We start from the raw sequence: 23,755 nt of genomic DNA on the forward strand, positions 1-23,755 counted from the left end.
CACAGACGGAGCCACATTCCGCCGTCTTGGGGCCCCAGGCGGGGGGCTGTGAGGACAGTGCCACAGAGAGCAGCGGGCCGACCGGAACCGACGCGGACGAGCTGCTCAGACCGGGAAGGCAGGGAGAGCGGGCAGCACCCGCAGCCACGTCCTGGCGAGATCCTCACTGTTGGGGACCTCTTTGGGCGGAACAGGCTGACAATGAGGCGTTTCCCCGAGTCTGCTTGGAGCCCCGCCGCAGAATGGGGGTGGGCGTCTCAGCTCGCCTGTGTCCCACCCGACCACCTGCAGAACAGATGACCACTCCTTCCACGCTGACTGCTTAGCCCAATGGCTAGAGGCCATCTCCCTGCCTGGCTGCATGTAATGGGGCCTTTCTGCCCCTGACGAGAAACACGTCCCTCTTCCCAGCACGTGGAGACGTTCTCGTAGGAAAGCAAAGCTGTCCCGGTATACAGCAGGTGCTGATCTATCTGCTGAATGAATGGATGAATAAGCAACCACCACATCAAAGAAAAATAAACCTTGGTTTCATTCTAAGAACCCACCCAGGGTCATTTTCCACCAGTCTTTCTCCCACTGCCTGTGTCTGGAACGGACACTATGCGCCAACCAGATCCGATGGAGGAACCTGCTTCCACCTCCAAACAGTCAACCTATTAACACAAGCAGAAGGCAGCCGTGGACAGCAATAAAGACCCTGAACGAGCAGACTCTGGCTCCTATATCCAGGAAGCAGGCCCTGGGTAAGGGGGACAGAGGTTGTGATCTGAAAGTGTCATCGTTTCCGGGCCACCACACTTTCTCGTGCCAGGAAAACCCAACCCTCGTGCCCGGGACCTCGTGCTCCACCGGAGGGAAGGAAGACCCTGTGTGGACGTCCACACCTCGCTGCCAGGCCAAGGGATGGGGGGCCAACCTGATAAAGAAGCCTCTGTCCCGTCCGGAGGGCCTCAAGGGGGCCAAGGAACAAGGCCGTCCATACCCGGAAGGGGGTGCTGGAGGTCACAGAGACCAGCACCTGACGAGTGACGCCGGGGACCGCACTTAGCTGTGTCACCCCCGAGGGGCTGGAGGTGGTTGGCTGCCCTCCGGCACCCAGCAGAGGCGGCCATGCCCTCCGCATCCCCAGGAAGAGCAGGATGGAGGAAGGAGGGAAAGCCTCGCAGGGAAGCGTGCGGACGGCCGGCTCTCCGGACACAGCCGCTTCCTTCTGGCTCTGAGCCTCGGGAGCTCCCCTCCACGCACTCAGACCGACCACACCCACACGGCACCGGCGGGCCCTCCCCAGCCCGGTGCCTCTGCTCTGGAAGGGGAACACAGTGGGAGAACGCAGGCAGGCCTTCGGTCACTCTGGCTCAGAATACCTCCATGGGCCCACAGGTTCTGGTGGCCAGGTGGCTTACTGGACAACAGAAGAGTCTATGTCCCTCAGAAGATCGACTCCATGACTGAATATTCTATCTCCCTGAATGTACATTTTTGTGTACATTTTTTAATACCTTGCTAGTTTACCACTTCATAGTAAGGAGAATAAAACTCCACAAAAACAGATGAAACTGGGTTTCTAAATGGAGTTCCGAGCAGCCGCCCCTACGGCACTGATTCGGCCGGAGAACTCCACCCTGAGCTGCTCGGACGCCCCAGCACACCTGCTCCCTCTGCCTCCGGGGATCTCGACCTGGGAAGGGCTGCTCCGTACACAGGCCGGTTTGATTTCTGCCCAGAGGTCGTCGGGGCAGGTCAGAGACAAGCATAAAATAAAGCTGTTCTCAAGGCACCTGGTGGCTCAGTCGGTTAAGCGCCTGACTCTTGATTTCGGCTCAGGTCATGAATGCAGGGTCAAGGGATCCAGCCCCGGGTTGAGCTCGGTGCTCGGCAGGAAGCCCGCCGGAGGATTCTCTCTCTCCGCTGCTTCTTGCACGCCCCCCCCCCAAATAAAATCTTAAGAAAGATAAGGCTGTTCACATGGAAATTAGAAGTTCAAAATAAATGAAAGGAAAGAAAATTGTATCTATCCAGCCCCAACACGTGCGACTCTGGGATCCATTGAACTCGGAGCTCCCCGGGAGCTAAGGCAGGAATGGAAAGATGGCAGCGGGTGCGCTTCTCGGAATTTACTTGCCGGGGAGGGGGACACTGTTCTGGAGCAGCCCTCTGCTCGCCTCACACAGGAGACAGGAAGAGAGGGGTTGGGCACACGTCCGTGTTCGCTCTGTAAGAGGCGGCGATGCCCCGTGCGGTGACCACGAGCAGCAGGGCACAAATTGTGGACCCTGGGAAGAGTCTCTGCACAGGGGGCTCCACCTTCTGTGCCCCCCGCCCAGTTCCAGGCTAGAGCCCTGCCTACTGTGGACTCGGACCAGCATCGCCACCCTAACCCCCTCTCATGGCTCCCGGAGATACCGGATGGCCCATGTCCATGGAAGAAGCCTGGTAAGATGCCCAAGGATGACAGCAGAGCCAGCCCCCCATCCTGGGACTGGGACGCCGCTGAGATCCTCAGCCAGGCCTCCGCCCTCAGACCCACAGCCTCCAGCCACACGGCCTGCTCGCTTGTCTCCTCCCTGTGCATCCCACGACACGACTGGGTCTTTCTTTCTTTGCCTCCAGCATCGGAAACAGCACACTAGCCTGGCAAGTAGCGAGCACCCGATAAATGTTCGCTCAACTCAGCAGACCAGTACATACGACAATCAAATGGCCAGCCGGGTAGGGGTTTCGGAGTGCTGATTATGCATTTCAGCTTTCAAAGACCCACCAAAACCCAAAGAGAGACTCCACCTTCCTCCCCCTGAGATGTGAGCCCAGAGAGCCCCACCCCACCCCCGGGGTCTGGGCTCTCCAGCAGTGACTGGGCAAAGACAGAGCCTCGTGGAGTCCACTTGGTCCCTTGGAATAAGAACTTGCTCTGAGCCAAGAAGTCAGAGCCCTGAGGCCACTGCTGGAGGGAGAGCACGAAGGTGCATGGCGGGGCAGGGAGCTGTCAGAGCATAAATGACCTCCCAGCACCTTTGTGGACCTATAACCCATGAGGCACGTATCAGGGACCTGCAGCCCAGCCCACCAGCCAGCAGAATGCGACAGCCCCATGTAGGCCTCCGTGTACATAAGATTCATGCAGCCAAATCCAGCCCATCCTGCAGGCCCCAAATGCCCAGCCCCAAAGCTGTGAGCACAAGTTGTCTCCAAGCCTTAGCGGTGAGGACAACTACACCAGGACACACACATGTCCTCAGGTTCGGGAGCTCATACATCAGTGGGTAAAGCATCTTCTTCCTCCCGTCCAGGTACACTGGTGATAATCTGAATCACGGGATTAGTCCGGTGACAGAGTGTCTGACACCTTGCAGCCATCACACTGCCAACACTGTCACAGGCCTGAGGGCCTAGGAGGCCGTGTGCGGTGGGCACTGTGCGACAGCTACAGGAGCTACTCGGCTGTACCCACCAGGTCCGTTCCGATTCGGATTCCACAGACTGGAGAGGAGTAAACAAATGGGGTAGACAAGCTCCCAGGGCGGGCCAGATGAAGGGACAGCCGGGTCTGCAGGGACCTGTGCAGGTGGCCCGCCCGAGCTACCAGGTTGTGACCAATCCCTTCCTGAGCGGTCAGTGCAGCGGGAAAGGAGAGCAGAGAGGGTCCACCGTGACGCACTGTGCCAGCTGGTTGGACGTCCGGGTGCACCATCATTTCGAACCTTCCTGACCAGACCAGCAGACTCGAACAAAGACAGTTAATGCCCCCGAGTGAGCGTTCAGGGCTCCCTGGGTTGCTGCCGGGGCCACATCGGAGAAGGACTGTACTCTCACTCGGTCTGTACCCTGATCCCGGGCAGGGGCACCCTTGCTGGTCCTGCAGCTACACTGCATTTACCCACTAGAGTAAGGCGCCCCTGCCCTGACCTTTATGTCCGTTGTGTCAGGAAGCCTCAGACCCTGAGCCTGGGAGGGGAAGACGCTTTCCCATCCTCAGCCGACACGGTCATAAAAATACACAGATCTGGGCGCCTGGGTGGCTCAGTTGCTGGAGCAACTGCCTTCAGCTCGGACCATGAACCCAGAGTCCCGGGATCAAGTCCCTCACCAGGCTCCCTGCTGCGTGGGGTCTGCTTCTCCCTCTGACCTTACCCTCTCATGCTTGCTGTCTCTCATTCTCTCTAACAGATACATCAAATCTTTAAAACACACAGTCTACAGCCCCTCCGGTGCTGGGACCTCAGGCTGTGGCCCCGCTGAGGCCGGGAGAACGTCCTCTACGGGCGCGACCCTCCAGTCTCAGCCCAGGGCACTCGGTCGAAGGGGCACTGAGACACGGCCTTCCCCCCCCACAGCTCTAACTTTTGAGTTAGTGGATGCCATTTAAAAACAAACGGGTTTGGGCGCCTGGGTGGCTCCGTGGGTTAAGCCGCTGCCTTCGGCTCAGGTCATGATCTCAGGGTCCTGGGATCGAGTCCCGCATCGGGCTCTCTGCTCAGCGGGGAGCCTGCTTCCTCCTCTCTCTCTCTCTGCCTGCCTCTCAGTGTACTTGTGATTTCTCTCTGTCAAATAAATAAATAAAATCTCTTTAAATAAATAAATAAATAAATAAAAACGGGTTTCACGTTTCTTTCAAATCCTTTGGAGAACTCTGACGATGCAGCCATGCGGGCTCCTTCCCCTTGTTGAAAGGGTCTGAGGGGGGCAGCCCCGCTCAGGGGGCACCTGCCTGGCCTTGTGCGTCTGGGACCCTCCAGCCCCTGGCATGGGTCTGCCCTTCCGGACCCCTCATGCGGTCCACCAGGGCCCCCCTCTAAGGACACCAGTCCGTCATCAAGGGGCACCTGCCCTGGAGTTGTCCATCAGTCCCACAGCATGAGCGGCATCTGGGGTCCCCTTGAATAATGGGAGTTTCTGGCTGGAAGCTCCTGTGGCAGGTCAGTAAGGAAACCACAGGGTCCCCACCCTCCGCAGAGTCTTCTGTGCTCCGAGGCTCTGTTGCGGCTAGTTGCGTGAGGACCGGACAGGCGGCCCTGAAGGGACAAGGCCGAGGAGGCAGCTGAGGAGGGTGAAGAACTAACGGGAACACGGAAGGCAGAAGTACCGGAGACGTTTTTAAATGCAGGAAAGTAAAGCGAGGTACCATGGAAGCTTCTGGAAGAATGAGGCCCGGGACACTGGTGAAGACAAGGATCCACGCTGTCCCCCTGCTGGGCCTGGGCCCTCCTAGAACATCATCCCCCGCATCCGCCCGGCGAACAGTACCGACAGCGAGGGGCGGCACGAAGGAGACGCCACAGGAAACCTCAGCCTGGGGACGGTCTTCAGCCTGCGGAAGAGCGCACGGGGGACCCAGGAAGAAGCAGGAAGGGGGCAAAACACCTGGGAGACGTCAGGAGGATCACCCGGGGCGGCACCTGAGGGAACGCCCGGGAGAGCCCCTGAGGGAACGCCCGCGGCAGCCCCTGAGGGAACGCCCGCGGCAGCCCCTGAGGGAACGACCGGGAGAGCCCCTGAGGGAACGCCCGCGGCAGCACCTGAGGGAACGCCCGGGAGAGCCCCTGAGGGAACGCCCGGGAGAGCCCCTGAGGGAACGCCCGGGAGAGCCCCTGAGGGAACGACCGGGAGAGCCCCTGAGGGAACGCCCGCGGCAGCCCCTGAGGGAACGCCCGCGGCAGCCCCTGAGGGAACGCCCGGGAGAGCTCCTGAGGGAACGCCCGGGAGAGCCCCTGAGGGAACGCCCGCGGCGGCACCTGAGGGAACGCCCGGGTGAACATCTGGCGAATGCCCGGCACCGGACACCGGGCCACAGGGCCATGCCCCAGGCCTGCCCCTTCCTCCGCGGAGGCGTTTCCACACGTCCTCGCTTGTCCGCGCACGTCTGAGTCCGTGTGTCCGTGCGCGTCCGTGTGGGCTGCGGGGTCTGCTTCTCCCTCCAAGAGCTTTCCCGCGACAGACCCGAAAACGCACCCGTCTCAGGTGTACGATCCGGGGTCCGGCGCCGTCACCAGGTTGTGCCGCTGTCCCCACAGTCGGCGCCGGGGCGTCTTCCCGCCCCGAGACAAGCGCGACCCACTTTCCACCCCCGCGCTCGGCTCTTCGGACACGGACACGCACCGAAGAACAGAATCGTGTGGCGCGCGGTCGTCTGGCGCAGCGAACGCCCAGGCTTCGGCCGCCCCGCGCGCTCCCTCTCAGGCTCCCAGGACTCGCCGACCCGAGGCTCGCGGCCTGCTTCTCCCGCCTGCGGCCCACGCGCGCTCGGACCCGTGGCTCCCGCCGTGCCTCCTGCACGGGTCTGTGCGCATGCGCGCGCGGCGTGGAGCCGCCGGGGGCCGAGGACTGGGGCCGGAACTGTAGCCGCCCCGCCCCGCGGCCCCGCCCACGCCACGCCCACGCCCCGCCCCGCGGCCCCGCCCACGCCCCACTGCCTGGCTGCTGTGGTCTTCTCGGTTAAACAGGTGCCTGGAATCGAGGAAACGCCCGTTTTCCCCATTTTTGTTTGACGACGGCTGGGTGGGGGCCCCGGGGTCACGGGGGCGACCGGTCTGGAACACAGTAAGTGACGCGGGCGCAGATTTTGCCCCTCGCCCGGGGCCGGGGGTGCGCCGCTTCGGGGTCCGCGCCCGCGTCCGGCCCGCGCCCCGGGTTTGCGCTGCCCGCGTCGGGGCGCCGGCTGCGGGGACACCCGGGCCAGGCCGCTCGCCCGAGGGCCGCCGGGGCCACGCGGCACCACGCGCACCGGGAGAGCCCGCGTCCTCCCGGGCCGGCGTCAGGCCCCGGGGGCTCAGAGTCCACGCTCACGGCCTCGGCGGCAGAGCGGCCGGCGGAGCCGCGCGGTGGGCACCGGCCTCCGTCTGCACGCGGCGCCTGGGCGCTCGGGCCGTGGTCGCGGGGTCCTGGGATGGAGCCCCGCGCCGGGCCCTCTGCCCCGCTGACCGCCCCGCCCCGCCGTCTCCGTCTGTCAAATAATGAAATCTTTTTTCAGAAAAGCTCTCTGTTGGTAGATACGCTGTTTCCTACTGTTGCTGAGACACGGTGGGAGTACGGGGGCTCCGTGGGACCCGCGGGGACCCGAGGCTGACACGACCGTCGTCCCACAGCGCCAGGCCCAGCCAGACCCAGAAACACTCACTGGCAACCTTCGTTTCCTGCTCTTGAGCAAACACCATCCGTGGAAGAAAGAGCATCACCGATGCTTCTCGGTGATCAGCTGAAGACCCGCCGTTGACTCCCCGCTAGGAAAGATGCGTTTTGTAGGATCACCTGGGAAATGTCAACATTCCCTGTTCTGTTCCTATCAACGTCTAAGCCACTGTTCGGTAAGTCGGTTCTAGACACACCAACCCTGCAAGACGTCGCTTCTGTCGTGATCACGCAGCTGTGTGCTGTGACCAGACACTGCGACCCCTTCCATGCTGCCCTTCACCCGGCCCCTTCCCATCTGGCCCCGAGTACCTCCTCCAGCCTCTGCTCTGGGCTTCAAGGAGGACACGTCTGCCTGTCCAGGGGTCCTCGTCGTTTGACAGAATACAAATTCGGGCGCTCAGGTCAGCTTGCCCTGTTTAAGGTACTGCTCTATTTCCAAATTAAATGGCCCAAATTTCCATTCCAACCTGCAACCTCTTCCACAGGCAGCAGTTCCTTGATACACAAAATAAGACCCCTCTTGGCCAAAGACGGCCCCTCCCAGCCTACCCTGGAAAGAGAGTCTTCTACAACATGTAGGCCTATTTTTTTTAAAGATTTTATTTATTTATTTGACAGAGAGAAATCACAAATAGGCAGAGAGGCAGGCAGAGGGAGAGAGAAAGGGGAAGCAGGCTCCCCGTTGAACAGAGAGCCCAATGTGGGACTCGATCCCAGAACCCTGAGATCATGATCTGAGCCAAAGGCAGCGGCTTAACCCACTGAGCCACCCAGGCGCCCCATCTAGACCTATTTTTCCGAAGTGACCAACATAGGATTTCAGGCTGCTGTTTTCTGCCCCGAACACTTTGGTACTCTCTCTGCCTTTCTTCCTTTTCCCCACACCAGTCTCTGAAAGAGTCCTGGCTTAAACTCAAGAAAGAAAATTTCTTAGATATTAACAAAAGATTAGAAAAACCATTTTCTTCCTTGTAAAATCAGACCCTGCCATTCATACCTCCAGTGCAAAACACAAAGTTCTGGAAAGAGGTTTGTTTTGTTTTTTTTTTTTTAAAGATTTTATTTGTTTATTTGACAGAGAGTGAGTGCACAAGCAGGGGGAGCAGCAGAGGGAAAGGGAGAAGCAGGCCTCCTGCAGAGCAGGGAGCCTAATGCAGGACTTGATCCCAGGACCCTCGGATCCTGAGCTGAACTAAAGGCCGATGCTCAACGACTGAGCCACCGAGGGGCCATTCTGGAAAGACTTTTAAATGAAGGTGTTCTTTTGTTCACTCACATTTCGCTGAAGGGAAATGGCCTGGGTCTGGCCAGACACACGGTGGAAATTCCAGGTCCACGGCGAACGTGAGACATCCTATGTTATTCTGGGGTATTCTGACGAAAGCTTGGCCTTCTTCTAGGTAACTTATTATCTCTTCGGTCGGCTAAGTACACCCCAGGCTGTTTCTCAAGCAGTGTGCATTTCGTGGTCAGGGTGGTCTTTGACGCTGACAGTCTCCGCAAGAGTGAAGGCAATTATGGCAGCTTAGCATGGCCTGACTTCACACCCAGGTAACATCCATGTCAGTGCGTGTAATGGCAACAGTGCTGTGTCACGCCTATGAGATTGCGTGTGTGGGAAACACCTGTTTCTGCACCTTGGTAAGGAAAGCAGCATTACTGAAACCCCAGCAGGGCTAACCTCCATGTGCACAGGGCATAGGGGCTGGTCCCCCCAACAAACCCATAAAATCCCTTCTTTTCCTTGCTCAGGAGCCAGAAGTGAGGGCTCAGAGAAGACAGATGGTGGCAACAGAAGGCAGCTGCTGGTAAGAGGAACTGGTCACCAGGAATGCCAACACCCCAGCAGGGGTGAGGTGGGGGCACTCTGGGTTGGAAGAACCCCTGAGCAAGGTGCCATGACCACCAAGCTGACTGACCCCTTCCCTCCAGCTGTGACATAGAGAGAAACCAGGTGATGCATCTCAAGGCCTTGAGAACAAAGACTGGTGGCAATGCAGACTGTGGAGACAGTTAGCAACAAAGCGGGAGAAGGTTCCAGCAAGTCACGTATCCGATGAGCATTCTGAGATCCAAAATATATAAAAAGCTCCTGGCTACCCAAAAACTAAAGACAAACAACCCACTTAAAAATGAGCAAAGAACCTGGAAGACATTTTTTCAAAGGTCCAAACTGTCCACATGGACACGAGAAGACGCTGGGCAGCATGTTTCATTACAGAAACGCAAGTCAAACCCACGGTGAGATACCGCTGCCATGAGATGACCAGAATCTCTGTCAAAGGAAAGTAACACATGTTGGTAAGGATGTGGAGAAAGTGGGGTGCTCATATGTGGCTGGGGAGCGTGCAGTGGAGCAGTTGTGTAGGAAATAGCTGGGATGTGTGCCTGCAACCCCTCCACGGGCCACACGCTCCCAAGAACCCAACATAGGAATGTACACAGCAGCCAGCCAGTGGAGACAACACGGTCACACACCTACATAAGGGTGCAGGGCAGGAGGGCGGGGTGTCCCCGCTGCCCTGGGGGGGTTACCTGAAGGTCACCTGGGGTCCCTCCAGGCGGTCACAGATGGTGAAACCAGAAGTGGTGGTAAGTGCTGTAAGTGCCATTGAAGTGCACACTAAAAACGGCTACACATCCGGGACCTGTCCTCCACAAAGCCATTCCCATGCTGGACAAAAGAACACCCTTGCCCTAAGTGGGAACAACCCAGAGGGCAAAAGTCTTGGGCCTGCCAAGATGACCTCAGATGTGTCACCTGTGGAATGTTCTGGAAGACAGACTTCTTCATGACAAGCCTGTAAGGACAGAGGTGGCTGGAAGGTGCATAGGATGGGGAAGTGGGACTTATGCAGGGACTTAAAGAAAGATGTAATAAATTATTTCTAAAGGCCACAGGCTGTTGTGTTCACTGATTCGGGCACAGGAAAGGGCAGAGCTCCACCAGGCCTCCAGCCGCGAGAAAACAGAAACGGCTGCGGGGTCCCAGACGCACCCAGCTTTTGCGGACTGCTGTCCCGACACATCCCAGGCCACGGGGCCTGCCCACCCTGGGGCCAGAGCAAGGCTGCTTCGGGCCCAATGGGCTGCGGCACCCGAGACAACCCAGAGATCCCTGCCAAGCTCAAGTCGTTCAAACTCCCGAGTCCTCTCTAACACTGTTCTGGGTCTGAGCAGGCAGCAGACCCGCCAGCTTGCAAGCGGGCTGCCCTGGGAGCCCTGCAAGGAGCCAGACCAGACTGACATACACAGGATGCGTTCTGAACTTTGTTGAAATAGTGAATAAAAGAACTTTCAGGAGAGAGACTGACTCTGACTTCACCTCCCCATTCAGATCACCCAAGCCCCTCCCTGGTGTGGGACTTCCGAACAGCCCACCCCCAATCCTCAAAATCGGGATGAAGGGTGGATCGCACGGGTCACAAGGCCCCCCACAACCTGAGCAGCCTGGGGCACCACGTTCGGTGCACGACGCCATCTCCGAGTGGAATGGGGGCCCAGAGCTACGGGCGGCAAGCCGGCAGGTCGGTGGCCCTCAAACTTGCTGTTCTCGGAGCACTGAGCAGAGCACTGACTTCTTCCTTTCGGGGCTTGACACTCGGACCCTCTCCCCGTCCAGGGTCTAGTAGGGGTGCAAGAAACAAACAGCAAAGGCCACGTCTGAGGACCGGCTTCCAGTGGAAGGGCTGTGTTGCTCTGGGTCCTCAAGAAATCACCAGTCCAGCCCCGCGCAGGAGGCCAGAGTCAGAGCCCAGACTGCGGCCCCCAGGTCCTCCGCGCTCTCACTCGCCACAGCAAGGGCAAAGCCGTGTCCCCCCGTGACAAGCACACCCAGCACAGGGAGTGACCGATGGTTCTACCAACGTCACGGTTACACCTGGCAAAATGAGAGACAGTCCACCAGCTCAGGACTTAGGGTCCCCTGGGCTTCCTCGCGGGACAGGTGCCTGATGGCCTGGTGACTACTGGACTTGGGGTCTGAGTGCTCCAGAGCAGCTTTGGTCGGTCCAGGGGTGTCCTGGGAGAACCCAGCCTCCTCTTTTGTGGTGGTTCCTAACTGACCAAAGCACAGGGATCTAAAAGACCCGAAGGCACCACCATATGCACTGGGAACCCCAGAAGCACATTATGTATACTCCGGAGGCAGCTGTCTGCCAAAGGGGGCTGCAGGGACCCGAGCCCTGGAGACAGCTCCGGCCGAGAGGTGGGGCCACAACCTGGCCAACTGCCGGACGCAGCCAAACCTTACGAAGGGCCCACGGTGCCCACCCCACGCAGGGAGAGCTGCCACCAGCATCACAGCCCATGATCCCCGGGGCCCCAGCCGATGGCCTTGCGTCCAACGCCAATAGGGCGAGTGTGTGCCTATGCCAGTCATCAGCCACAAGACTCCACTGTCCCTGGGGAGAGCCACAAACCAAACATGAGTGCTGGGAGCTGGCTTTGAGTCTTAATGGCAACTTTAGAATAGGAAGAAACTGAAAGCATAAAAGTGGTTTTCCCTTCCTTTTTTATCACTGTGAGAGCCCGCCTGGGAGATGGACGTACCTCACACCACAAACACCGGCCAACCAGTAGCTCACACAGAAACACATCCCGGTCATGGCACCATCTCGCGCTTGAAGCCACTGCACGGACGAGCTCTGGGACGTCCAGGGACGCCATGCAGAGAGCTTTGCACCCTGCCCAAGGCGGACGGCCCCCCTGCAGGCCTTCCCAGCCCCCAGATGAACCAGAGGCCCTAATTCCCTGAATGGAAAAACAACCAGCCCCTCCTGGTGGAGGGGGTACGGGAACAGCCCCTCCCCCCAGGTGTTCCTGGCCCTGTCGCTAGTGGGCCACCAACCATCTGACACACCTGGGCCTCCTGCCTGAGTCCTGACACCCTGGGCAGCTGAGGCTGTGTGGAGCAGGCAGGAGACATGTTTACTTCCAACAGCAGCTGAGCGACGTCTGACTTGGGGCATGAGATCGAGCCCCATGTTGTGCTCTGCACTAGATGTAGGGCCTGCTTGAGATTCTCCCTCTCCCTCTGTCTCCCTCTTCCCCTCCCCCTTCACATGCATGCACTTTCCTTTAAAAAAAAAAAAAAAGTTGAAAAACCATGAATAAATCAGTATCTAGGTCTCCCAAGAAAACACAGCTGAACCTTGAACAACAGGTGGCTGTAGCGACAATACCCTGCACAGAACATCCACGTGCTGGTTTTGATTCCCCCAAAACTTAACTACTCTTCTCAAACTCTTTCAAAAAATAGAAAACAAGGAAAACCTTCAATTTCATTCTAGGAAGTCAGCATGACCCTGATGCCAAAACCAGATAAAAACTCCACAAAAAAGAAAACTACAGGCTAATATCCCTCATGAACATAGATGCAAAGTCCTCTACAAAGTATCAGCAGACCAAATCCAGCATTAAAAGAACCGTTCACCATGACCAAGTGGGATCTAGTCCAGGAATTCCACATTTGCAAATCAATCAACAAGATACATCACATCCGTAAGAGAAAAGATGGGGCACCCGGGGGGCTCAGTTGATGAAGCGCCTGCCTTGGGTTCAGGTCATGATCCCAGGGTCCTGGGATCGAGCCCCGCACTGGGCTCCTGCTCAGCCGGGAGCCTGCTTCCCCTCCCCCTGCTTATGCCCTCTTCTGCTATCTTTGTCTCTCTCTCTCTAATAAATAATCTTTTTTAAAAAAATAAAAGAAAGGATAAAAACCATCTGGTCACCTCAATAGATGCGGAAAAAGCATTTGACAAATACAGCATCCATTCATGATTTAAAAAAAAAAAAAAAAAAAAAAAAACCTTCAACAAACCAGGTCTAGAAGGAACACACCTCAGCATAATAAAGGCCATACACAAAAAACCCACAGCTAACACCATCCTCAGTGGGTAAAAACTGATAGCTTTTCTCCTAGGGTCAGGAACAAGACAGGGATGTCCACTCTCAACACTTTTATCCAACATAGGACTAGAAGTCCTAGACACAGCAAGAAAAAGAAATGAAAGGCATCCAAAGTGATAAGGAAAAAGTAAAGCTTTCAATATTTGCAGATTGAGAGACTCCACCAAAAATCTATTAGAACTAATAAATGATAATGAACATAATAAAAAAAAACCTAATAAATTCAGTAAAGTTGCAAGATACAAAATTAATATACAGAAATCTGCTTCATTCCTTTACAGTAATAATGGAGTGGCAAAGAGAGAAATGAAGACAACAATCCCATTTCCAACTGCTCCAAAATAATAAAATACCTATAAATAAACTTATTTAAGGAGGTGAATGACCTGTACTTCAAAAACTATGAAATATTCATAAAAGAAGTTGCAGATGACATGAAGAAATGGAAAGACATTTCATGCTCATGGATTAGAAGAATGAATATTGTTCAAAATATCCATTCTACCAAAAGCAATCTACAGCTTTAAAGCAATCACTATCAAAATGCCAACAGCATTTTTTAAGAACTAGAACACATAAAATTTGTATCCACAAAAGACCCCAAATAGCCAAAGCAATCTTGAGAGAGAAGAACAAAGCTGGAGGCATCACAATGTCAGATTTCAAGATACACTACAAAGCAGGAATAAAACAGTATGGGACTAGCACAGACCAGCAGAACAGAGCAGAGTAGTAAACCCACACTTACATTTTCAATGAATCTGTAACAAAGGAGGCAAATACATGGGAGAAGACAGTCACCTCAGTTCATGGTGTTGGGAAAACCTGGACAGCACTACGCAGAGGAATGAAACTGAACCATTTTCTTACATCACACACAAACAAACTCAAAATGGATTAAGGACCTAAAGGTGAGACCTGAAACCATACAATTCTTTAGAAGAAAACATGGGCAGCAATCTCATGGACATTGGCTTTAGTAACATATTTGTGCCTCCTTGGGCAAGGGAGACAAAAACAAAATTAAACTATTGGTGCAACACCAAAACACAGAGTTTCTACACAGCAAAAGACACCTCCGACAGAATCAAAAGCAACATACTGAATGGGAGCAGATACTTGTAAACAAACTGAAGAAGGATTAATATCCAAAGTACATTAAAAAAACTTATAAAACTGAACACCAAAGAAACAAATAATCCAATTAAATAATGGGCTGAGGACATGAACAGACATTTCTCTGAAGAAGACATCCAGATGGCCAACGGACACAGGAAAAGAGGCTCAACATTCCCCACATCAGGGAAATACAAATCAAAATCACAATAAGATATCCCACCTCACACCTGCCAATGTGGCTAGAATAAAAAATACAAGGAGCAACAGGTGTTGGTGAGGCTGTGAAGAAAGGGGAGACTCGCACATGGCTGGTGGGATGCAAGCTGGTGCGGCCGCTGTGGAAAAGTGTACGGAGGGTCCTGAAGAAGTTAAATATAGAATTACCATAAGATCCACTAATGCCACTACTGGTATTTATCCAAAGAAAATAAAAACAATAATTTGAAAAGATATATGCATCCCTATGTTTACTATGATATTGTATTACTTTTATCATCATTTTATAATTACATATTATAATCTTTATATTATTATATAATTATATTACATTACTTATTTTATCATCATATATACTACTCAACCACAAAAAGAAAGAGATCTTGCCATTTGTGACAACATGGGTGGATCTAGAGGGCACGGTGCTGAGTGAGATATGTCAGAGCAAGATCAATAGCATACAATTTCACTTGTATGTGGAGTCCTAAAATCAAAGCAAACAAGCAAAAAACACACTCATGAATACAGAAAACAGGGCGCCTGGGTAGCTCCGTCGTTAAGCATCTGCCCTCAGCTCAGGTCATGAGCCCAGCATCCTGGGATCGAGCCCCGCGTCAGGCCCCCTGCTCGGCAGAAATCCTGCTTCTCCCTCCAGCCTGCTTCTCCCTCTCCACTTCCCTGCTTGCTTTCCCTCTCGCTGTGTCTCTCTCTGACAAATACATACATAATATCTTAAAAACATAAATAAATACAGAGAACAGACTGACGGTTGCCAGAGGGGAGAGGGGTGGGGAGCGGTGAAACAGGTAAAGGGCATTATGGGCCACAAAACTCCACGTAGAAAACATGTCAGTCGGGGAGACGGGGATGCCGTCGGTAACACTGTCATCACCTTGCACGGGGACAGACGGCGACGGCACTCTGGAGCTGAGCACGGAGCACGCAGAGGATTACGGAACCGCCGTGCTGTGCGCCTGCGACACAATGTTACTTAGACTTAGACTTCAAAAAAGAAAACAGTAGTTTACTGTTGACCAGGAGCCTTACCAATAATTGAGATAGTTGACTAATACATACTTTGTATGCATTTGTATTGTAAACTGTGTTCTTATAATAAAGTAAGCTGGAGAAAAGAAAATGTTATTAAAAAGAAGAATCATAAGGGAGAGAAAATACATCTACACTATTGCGCTGTATTTATTGAAAAAAATCAACACGTAAGTGGACCCATGCAGTTCAAATCTATGTTGTTGTCAACTACAATCCATAAAGCAAAGATTTATAAATGATCAATGTTTATTATAACAATATTTACGCTGGCAAGAAAACAAGGAAATGCTTAAACATTCAAAAACTGGAGAGTCCACAGATTAAGTGCCTTTGCCCTCACTGGATCCGGACGCAAGGCTGTGGGGGGCAGGTCAGACCACCGCCCCCAGAGCTGCCTGTCCATGGGGGAGGCCGGCAGGAAGCCACATGGGTCCTGAGCGGCACAGAGGGCCAGGGCAAGGAGTGGATAAGGCTGAGCAGAAGGCCACACGGCAATCAAAGCGATTTTCATGAAGAACTTCCAGAAATACATGGAAATGTTCGGAGTGAAATTTTTAAAGGATATATGAAATATATACATGTACACATGTGTATTTAACATCTAATAAGTACACACACACGAGACACCTCTGTATGAAAAATAAACTTAGAGAAGAAATGGTTGAACAGAAGAACCAGAATGTTACACAGATGCCGACTGTACCAAGCCTCTTGCTGGGAGAATGAGTCACTTTTTTCTTATTCTTGAAAATTTAGAACTAGGTTTTTCAAAATCTCTATAGAGCACGTTTATAATTAAATAGAAGTGCTTGTAAATTTAATAGCCAGTAATTCCTTCACCTTATATTAAACACTGGCCACGTCAACTTATTATGTGTCATAATAAAGACAATTTCTGTTAGAGTTTAAATATAAAATAAACCATAATTCAGAGCTTTGTGATTAAATGCCCACTTGATTTCCTTAAGTTAGAAACTCATTCACAAACCCCATTTAGACTGGGTGCTTCCTACAGCAAGGGTCTGTATTGCTGTAGGAATCTGCTCAATCTGTGGAATCAATCTGCTCAACGAATCCCTTTAATTATTTTATTACTCATTTTATGTTTAACTCCTGAACCAGCTGGGTCCAAGTTGTAACACATGCTACAAAATCATCGACCCCATTTCTGGGTATACAGTAGACACATAATTCATGGTAACTGAATAATAAGCATAGTTCCTCTCAGAAAGTTCTATGTTTAAAATAAAAATTAAGAGTTTTAAAAGGAAACTATTCTTTTTCTTTTTTTTTTTTTGAAGATTTTATTTATTTATTTGACAGAGAGCAAGTAAGAGAGGGAACGCAAGCAGGGGAGTGGGAGAGGGAGAAGCAGGCTCCCCGCTGAGCAGAGGGGCTGATGCCCAGGACCCCGGGATCATGACCTGAGCCAAAGCGGACGCTTAACCACTGAGCCACCCAGGCGCCCCGACAGCTAACTTTTTAAAACGATAGGCAGGATATTCTCAGGTTTCTAATAAACAAAAGGTATCAGAGAGAACACAGACGGAGATGGGAACATGTATGTGAGCCTAATTTATGATAAAGATGGCGTTTTCGTTCACGGAGGAAAAGGTGGTATATTTAGTAAGCGGAGTTGGCTTAATTGGCTGTCCTGAAAAAAATGACTCCTAACTCCCAGCATACAAAATAAATTCTAAATGGATTGATGGTGACAACATGTGAAAACAGGAACATCTCGGAGACTGAGTGTGGGCGCAGACACCAAGTGACGAACAGCTGGAAGGAAGCGTCTGGGCTCCTGCTTGGGACCCACCCGCGGGTGGCCTGGCCGGTGCGCTCCCCTGGGACAAACCAGCCGCCAGACGCACAGGGCCCGTGAGGCGGGAGCGCGGCCCCACGTCCGGGACCCGAGCCGGGACCCCGTGTGCAGGTGCCTGTCGCGAGCCTGCGGCGGGCGCGGGCCCTCAGCTCTGGGGGCGGCCCCGCTCTCATCCCGCCCCGCCGGAGAGGCGGAAGCCGGAGCCTGGGGCGCTGTGGGCGCCCGAGCCGCCCCACTGACCCCAGGCTGTCTCCTGACAGCAGGTGGGTGGACCCGTCCTCTCAGCGCTGCCCGTGGACCCGGCGTCATCCCAAAACGGCCAGAGACAGTTCCACAGGTGGGGCCTGATTTATCCCAGGGCGAGAGAGTGAGCTTGGTGCTTCCGCCAGCAGCTCAGAAGCACCCCTCCCGTGCACACACCCGTCGCACGCCTGTGAGATCGCAGAGAACGCTCTGGAAGCCGTTGAACCAAATGGTCAGCTCCGCACGGGAAGGGAGGGAAAGACAACTTACGGTTTCTCTGTGCGCTTTTGTCTCACGGCTACAGTGGACATTTCCTTTGTCACTGGAAATGTTTAAGGATAGAAAAAGGATTGTTTCGGGGCACCCAGGTGGCTCTGTCATTGAGTCTCTGCCTTTAGCTGGGGTCGGGATGCCGGGGTCCTGGGACCGAGCTCCGCATCGAGCTCCCTGCTCAGCGAGAAGCCTGCTGCCTGCCCCCCTCCGCCGCTGCTGCTCTGCCTGAGATCTCATTTGTCTCTGTCAAATGAATGAATGAGTGAATGAATGAATTGAATCTTTAAAAAGTCTGCTAGAAATCAAAGATGACAGTCACAGCAAACACTGCGGCTGGAAATCCCAGCACTTTTGTCAGGCTCCCAGTTGTTTCTTAAAAGACAGAGAGAGAGAGAGAGTGAGAGAGATTTAGACAGAGGGGGGAGGAGGGGCAGAGGACAAGGGAGAGTTTTAAGCAGTCTCCCCACTGAGCGCGGAGCTCACTACGGGGCTCCACCACCCCCAGATCATGAACTGAGCCACAACTGAGAGATGCTTAACCCCCGGTGGGCATCTCCGGGGGGCCCCCGGGTGCCCCAGGTCTCCAAGCTGTAATCACGTTTCCACACGCTGACTTACATACAAAGCACGCATCTTGCCCTCTGACTTGAACGATTTTTCTAGTCTGAAGTCTGGCTTCACTAGTAATAAATCAGTGCTGAAATGTTCACATTTAGTCTTTAATCTACTGTAATTCAAACTTCAACTATCCCCTCTTAACACACATGGTTACTTGATTCGAACTCCTGACTGCAGAGAAAGCTCTCTGGCCAAACCTGGGCCTGGCCCACATCCTCTGCCAGCTGCCTGGAGCGTGGGCGCGGCGGTCACCATGAGTGCCAGCTCGCCACTCCCATTCTGAGTCCCTGCCCTCTGCCAGCCTGCCCCTTACCCACCATTCTATCTTTAGCTCCTAGAATCTGAGGCTTTGGCTGGCCTAGGCAATCTGCGTATTATTCAACGAAGGGCCAATTCACAATTTCCCATGAATCAAAATAAGTTGAATTCCTATAAAACCCCCAAACTTAATATCTCCCCTTGTGTCTAAGAAATGAAAAGTACTTTGGGCCACCAAGACCTTCTGTGGGCCTGACCCCGGCAGAACACTGAGGAAGGAGGCAGGCCCAGGGAGGCCAGGGCCGGGGGCCTAGGGGGCAGCGAAGAGTGAAGAGGCAGAGGTCAGGCCTGAAGGGGGAACAGGACAAAGGCCATGAGGTCAGAAGGCAGAGAGCCCAGTCAGGACAGGTGGAGGCACAAGGGCAGAGGGCAGCCCAGATCGGGAATACAGGAGGCCACAAGCCATGTGTTAAAATGGAAAACGGCCCAGGACACCAGAGTCACAAGGGAAGGAGGCAGTGCCACACAGCCCCTCGGGCCCCGCGTGGGTCGAGTCTTCTCACACTAGCAGTCACACATGTGACATCTCACGTCCTTTTTGGGCTGTAATTCCACAGGTTTCACTTTCCACCCTCGTCAACTGCTCTAGGAATGTCCACATCTCACATTCTGGCAAAGTGAGCGAGTGTCCCCACAGGGCTGGGCCACCACTGACCTGGACACCTCCTGTGGCTGGGCAGCGACCTAGAGTCTGTCCAGGAGGTTCCTGTGGCAGCAGCTGCCCCTCGTGGACTCCATTCCCATTAGAGGACATCCTGCCCCCACCACTGCAAGCCAGCCCGCCTGAGAAGCTGCAAGCCCCCAGGATGAGAGGAGAGAGGGCCCTGGAGGGCACACGAACCTCAACACCTCCACAAGGGCTCGTGCTGCCAGTGCTCTTCCCAGAGCAAGGCCGAGCACAAACCTCCCAGAAACAGAGACTTAGAGTGACGGCCCCGCGCCCGGCCAAACTGTCCTCCTCCCCGCGGTCACCTCAGACCGGACAGGAGCCTCTTGCCAACCCTCAGTTTCCCCATCAGCAACAGGGGATAACAGTGCCTCAGCATGTGTGGCGTGGTTCCTGGCCTCCCCACAGAGTGAAGACCCGTGCTGACCGTCCTGAAGCGTTTCATCCCGCCACACCCAACACGAGGGTTTCCGCAGTTAACATCTGACCAGGGGCCAGTCACCGTCCTCACCGCAGGGCCTTCTGGGAGCCACAGCGACATCTGACCAGGGGCCGGTCACCGTCCCCACGGCAGGGCCTTCTGGGAGCCACAGCAGCATCTGACCAGGGGCCGGTCACCGTCCTCACCGCAGGGCCTTCTGGGAGCCACAGCGACATCTGACCAGGGGGCCGGTCACCGTCCCCACGGCAGGGCCTTCTGGGAGCCACAGCGACATCTGACCAGGGGCCGGTCACCGTCCCCACGGCAGTGCCTTCTGGGTCACCGGCCGAGGGCACAGTCAGAGGAGCCCCAGGGACGCGGGTCTGTCGGGATGCAGTTGCACTCAGGGGCTGCACTCCAGAGAGGGGCATCAGTTCCCCCAACAACGACACTCCCTGCCCTTGAGGTTTATTACAGTCCCCTTGGCTCCCCACAGTAAATCATGACCTTCCCTGGAGAAGCTGGGTACCTGAATCACTGCGGCGTCTGCGCGGTTTATCATAGGGACGCACCGCGGGGTGACAGACAGTAGCACACGAGGGCCCCGATTCCAGCAGCAGCGAGGACAGGAGGCCACGGGGCTGCAGACGGCGCATAGCGGCGTGAAGATGGGGCCCGGCCAGCCCCCAGCTCAATGTGCTGACCACTTCCAAGGAGATCAAAATCCCAGCTTCCCGAGGGAAGCTTCTGGGAAACCACCGATTCGTCCAGTCAGACAAGAGGCCACCTAGAGCCGGGCGGACAGGCGGGCTCCTGCAGCTTCGTCTCGGCTGCGGGACCCGTCAAGCCAGACCTGAGGCCCCGCAGTCCCCTCTGCAGAAAGCGGCTGTGCACACCGCAGCGGCTCTGAGCCCTGAAGCACCTTCTTCCTGCATGTCGTGGCCCCAGCTCCGTCCAGCGCTCCGCTCGGGTCCTCCCCCTCGACAGCAGAACGCACCCCAGCACCCGGAGCCCCGCCCACGGCAGAACCGCACCCCAGCACCCGGAGCCCCACCCACGGCAGAACCGCACCCCAGCACCCGGAGCCCCGCCCACGGCAGAACGCACCCCAGCACCCGGAGCCCCGCCCACGGCAGAACCGCACCCCAGCACCCGGAGCCCCGCCCACGGCAGAACCGCACCCCAGCACCCGGAGCCCCGCCCACGGCAGAACCGCACCCCAGCACCCGGAGCCCCGCCCACGGCAGAACGCACCCCAGCACCGGGAGCCCCGCCCACGGCAGAACCGCACCCCAGCACCGGGAGCCCCGCCCACGGCAGAACCGCACCCCAGCACCTGGAGCCCCGCCCATGGCAGAACTGCACCCCAGCACCCGGAGCCCCGCCCACGGCAGAACTGCACCCCAGCACCGGGAGCCGCCGCATGCCACGCAGGCTCACAGAACCCGAGCCGAGGGCAGCCCCGAAGGCGATGATAAATTTCCGTCAACCTCCTCCCAGGTCACGCGATTTTAATTGTCCTCGTAACGCCGCCCTGAGGTGCTGTACACCCACCAGTGAAACTAAAGCCGGACCCTCCAATCTGAACACACTGGACAGTCTCTTCCCAGCTTCTACAGCGGAGACTGGGGTGGCCCCACACACCTGCTTTAGGCCACATGGACGGTCGGCCCGGGACCACCCAGCAACAGGTGCCCCGTGAATATACCTGCGTCTTAGCCACATACACACCTCAGCGCCAGGGCAGTCTCGCCCCAGAAACGAAGCATCTGGGTGTTACCCACAAAAAGGCACCTGATGTGGCGTTACTTTTCATATTCTAACTTTGCTTTTCTACATCCCCCAAATCTTCTCCAGTGAAAATGTTTACTTCTGTAAACACAAACAAGACATCGGAAAGACACAAAGTGAGCAGCTGCTGGAAGCCCTAGGAGACCAGAGACCCTGGGAGCAGGTGCGGAGACGTGGGCACCGTCCTCCGGTGTCGGGGTACCACGGCACGCCATGTGCGTCACACAGAAGGCTGGCAGCATGTCCGCGGTGACACGTCCCGGGGCCACAGCGCCCAGGTGGAAGCCTCATGGCACAGGGACACGCTCCACTGAGAGCTGACAGGCTGGACCCTGGCTCCTGCTTGTGTGAGGACTGGGAATCACCCTGAAAGGCCGACTGGCCAGTGGGACTGACCCTGGACGGAGGCTGCACCAACACGCTCCCCCCATGAGGCCCCAGCAAAGCGGCTGCCCAGCCCCATCATCACTCAGGGCGGCCCAAGGAAAACACTCAAACTGTAGTTCAGATCGGCAAATTGTTGATGCCTCGAGTGAGCTGTGACTTCAGGGGAGAAAGCATCGCATCCCACTCCCACACAAAGGGCCGCCACCCAGCAACTCCCGTGGAGAGGCCCAGTATGTTCGATGACATTCCTGACAACCCTCCTTTCCAAAATAGCCTCCAACCACAGAAGTTGCTCAAAAACCCTCACACCTGACAGCAGAGGATGTACAACCCCTCTCCATGGTCAGTAATTAGGGCTCTCCCCAGGTGTCATTTGAGCACGACCCGTCCTGCTCAGGGCGCAGCAGACCCAGGCTGCGGCTGTGGGAGCCGTGGCAGGAACTCAGAATAGAACACGGCCAGCTTCAGAGACCTTCTGTTCCTACTGTGGTGGGAGGCGCACATTCCCCCCACGCCACAATTCCAGAGAATGGGATGCAGGTGTTACTGGAAGAAACAGAAGCAAAAGTCAAAATAAGCTCCTCCATGGGGCCGGTGCATGGCACGGCCCTAACCTCTTCCCTCAGCCCTGGCCGCACGTGCCCCACAAGCCCCCAGTCTGGGCACACTGCACGGTCTGCACCGGACAGGACACCGCATCATCAATCTGGCAAGGGCCAGTGCAAACAGGGAATAAAACAGTCCATCTGTGTGAATGGGTGTTCACATAGCTCAGCACCGGGCGGGCTCCCGCAAAGCTACTTCCCCGAGCTGCTGTCAGGGCCCCGGGCAACCAGAACATGGTCCTGGCAGGCCCTCCACCAGGGGAAGTCAGGGCCTCTCCCCCAGAGCCCGAGCACCTTCCACAGGTGGCCATTCGGGAGGCGTTGCTGGGTTCTCCGCTCAGCAGCAAGGACCAGGGGCTGTGCGGGACCCCCTGCAAACAAGGGTCTCCAGGCCCTGCCCAGAGTCCCCAGTTCGTGGGTCTGGGGTGGGGCCCAAACAGCTACACAGCAAACCAGTCCCAGTGTGCTGGGGGCGTGAGGACCCACTGGGAGCGCCCTGGTGAGAAGTCGGAGGAGGCTGTGGTCGGGCCCCTCTTCTCCCACCTCCGGGGGGGCCAGCAGCCTCCTCTTCCCGCAGAGCTGAACTAGCTCAGCGACAGGCTCCACAATCAGTGCAAATATTTCAAAAGAAACCTCACTGGGAAGGAGACGGTTATCGGGGCGCGGGGGGGTGGGGGATGATGGGACATGCAAAGGGCCAGGGCAGGGGGCCTGGGAGGACCGGGGGTGGGGAAGTCGGGGGGCTTGGCAGGGAGGCCTGGGGGCTGGCAGGGCCCATGAAGACAACAAGAGGGAGAGAGCCGGGACCCCCAGGGCCAGGTTGAAGGAGGGGGGAGGGGGGACTAGGGACTCAGGGGAGGGTCCTGGGACATCCCTGATGAGCAGGTGAGCAATGCTAACCCCAAAGACGTCTGCTTCTCCTGCTCTGCTGTCCTGGGCGGAGCGTGCTCAAGGAGGGGCTCACGGGCAGCACTTGGGGCACAGAGGTCCCCCTTGGCAGGGGCCCACCCCAGCACACCAGACATCCTAAACCAATAGGTGTGGCCCAGACCCCCGCTCCATGGCCCCCCACACTCTCTGGGCAGGTCACGAGGTCACTCAGCCCATGGCCCGTGGCTGCAGAATGGTGACACCTGAACACAGAGGGGTCTGGGCTAAGCCCACCCAGGAGCCAAGCTGCCTTCGAG

At 55.7% G+C, this 23,755-nt stretch overlaps 1 protein-coding gene across 4 annotated transcripts in view; it reads right to left on the reverse strand.

Annotated features, from left to right (window-relative positions):
• The window catches only part of RASA3 (RAS p21 protein activator 3), a 114,036-nt gene that overhangs the window by 74,815 nt on the left and 15,466 nt on the right, over window positions 1-23,755 (reverse strand). The window lies entirely within an intron of this gene.

This window comes from Mustela nivalis (genome assembly GCF_964662115.1).
Source record: "Mustela nivalis genome assembly, chromosome: 15".
In the NCBI taxonomy this organism is placed as follows: Eukaryota; Metazoa; Chordata; class Mammalia; order Carnivora; family Mustelidae; genus Mustela; species Mustela nivalis.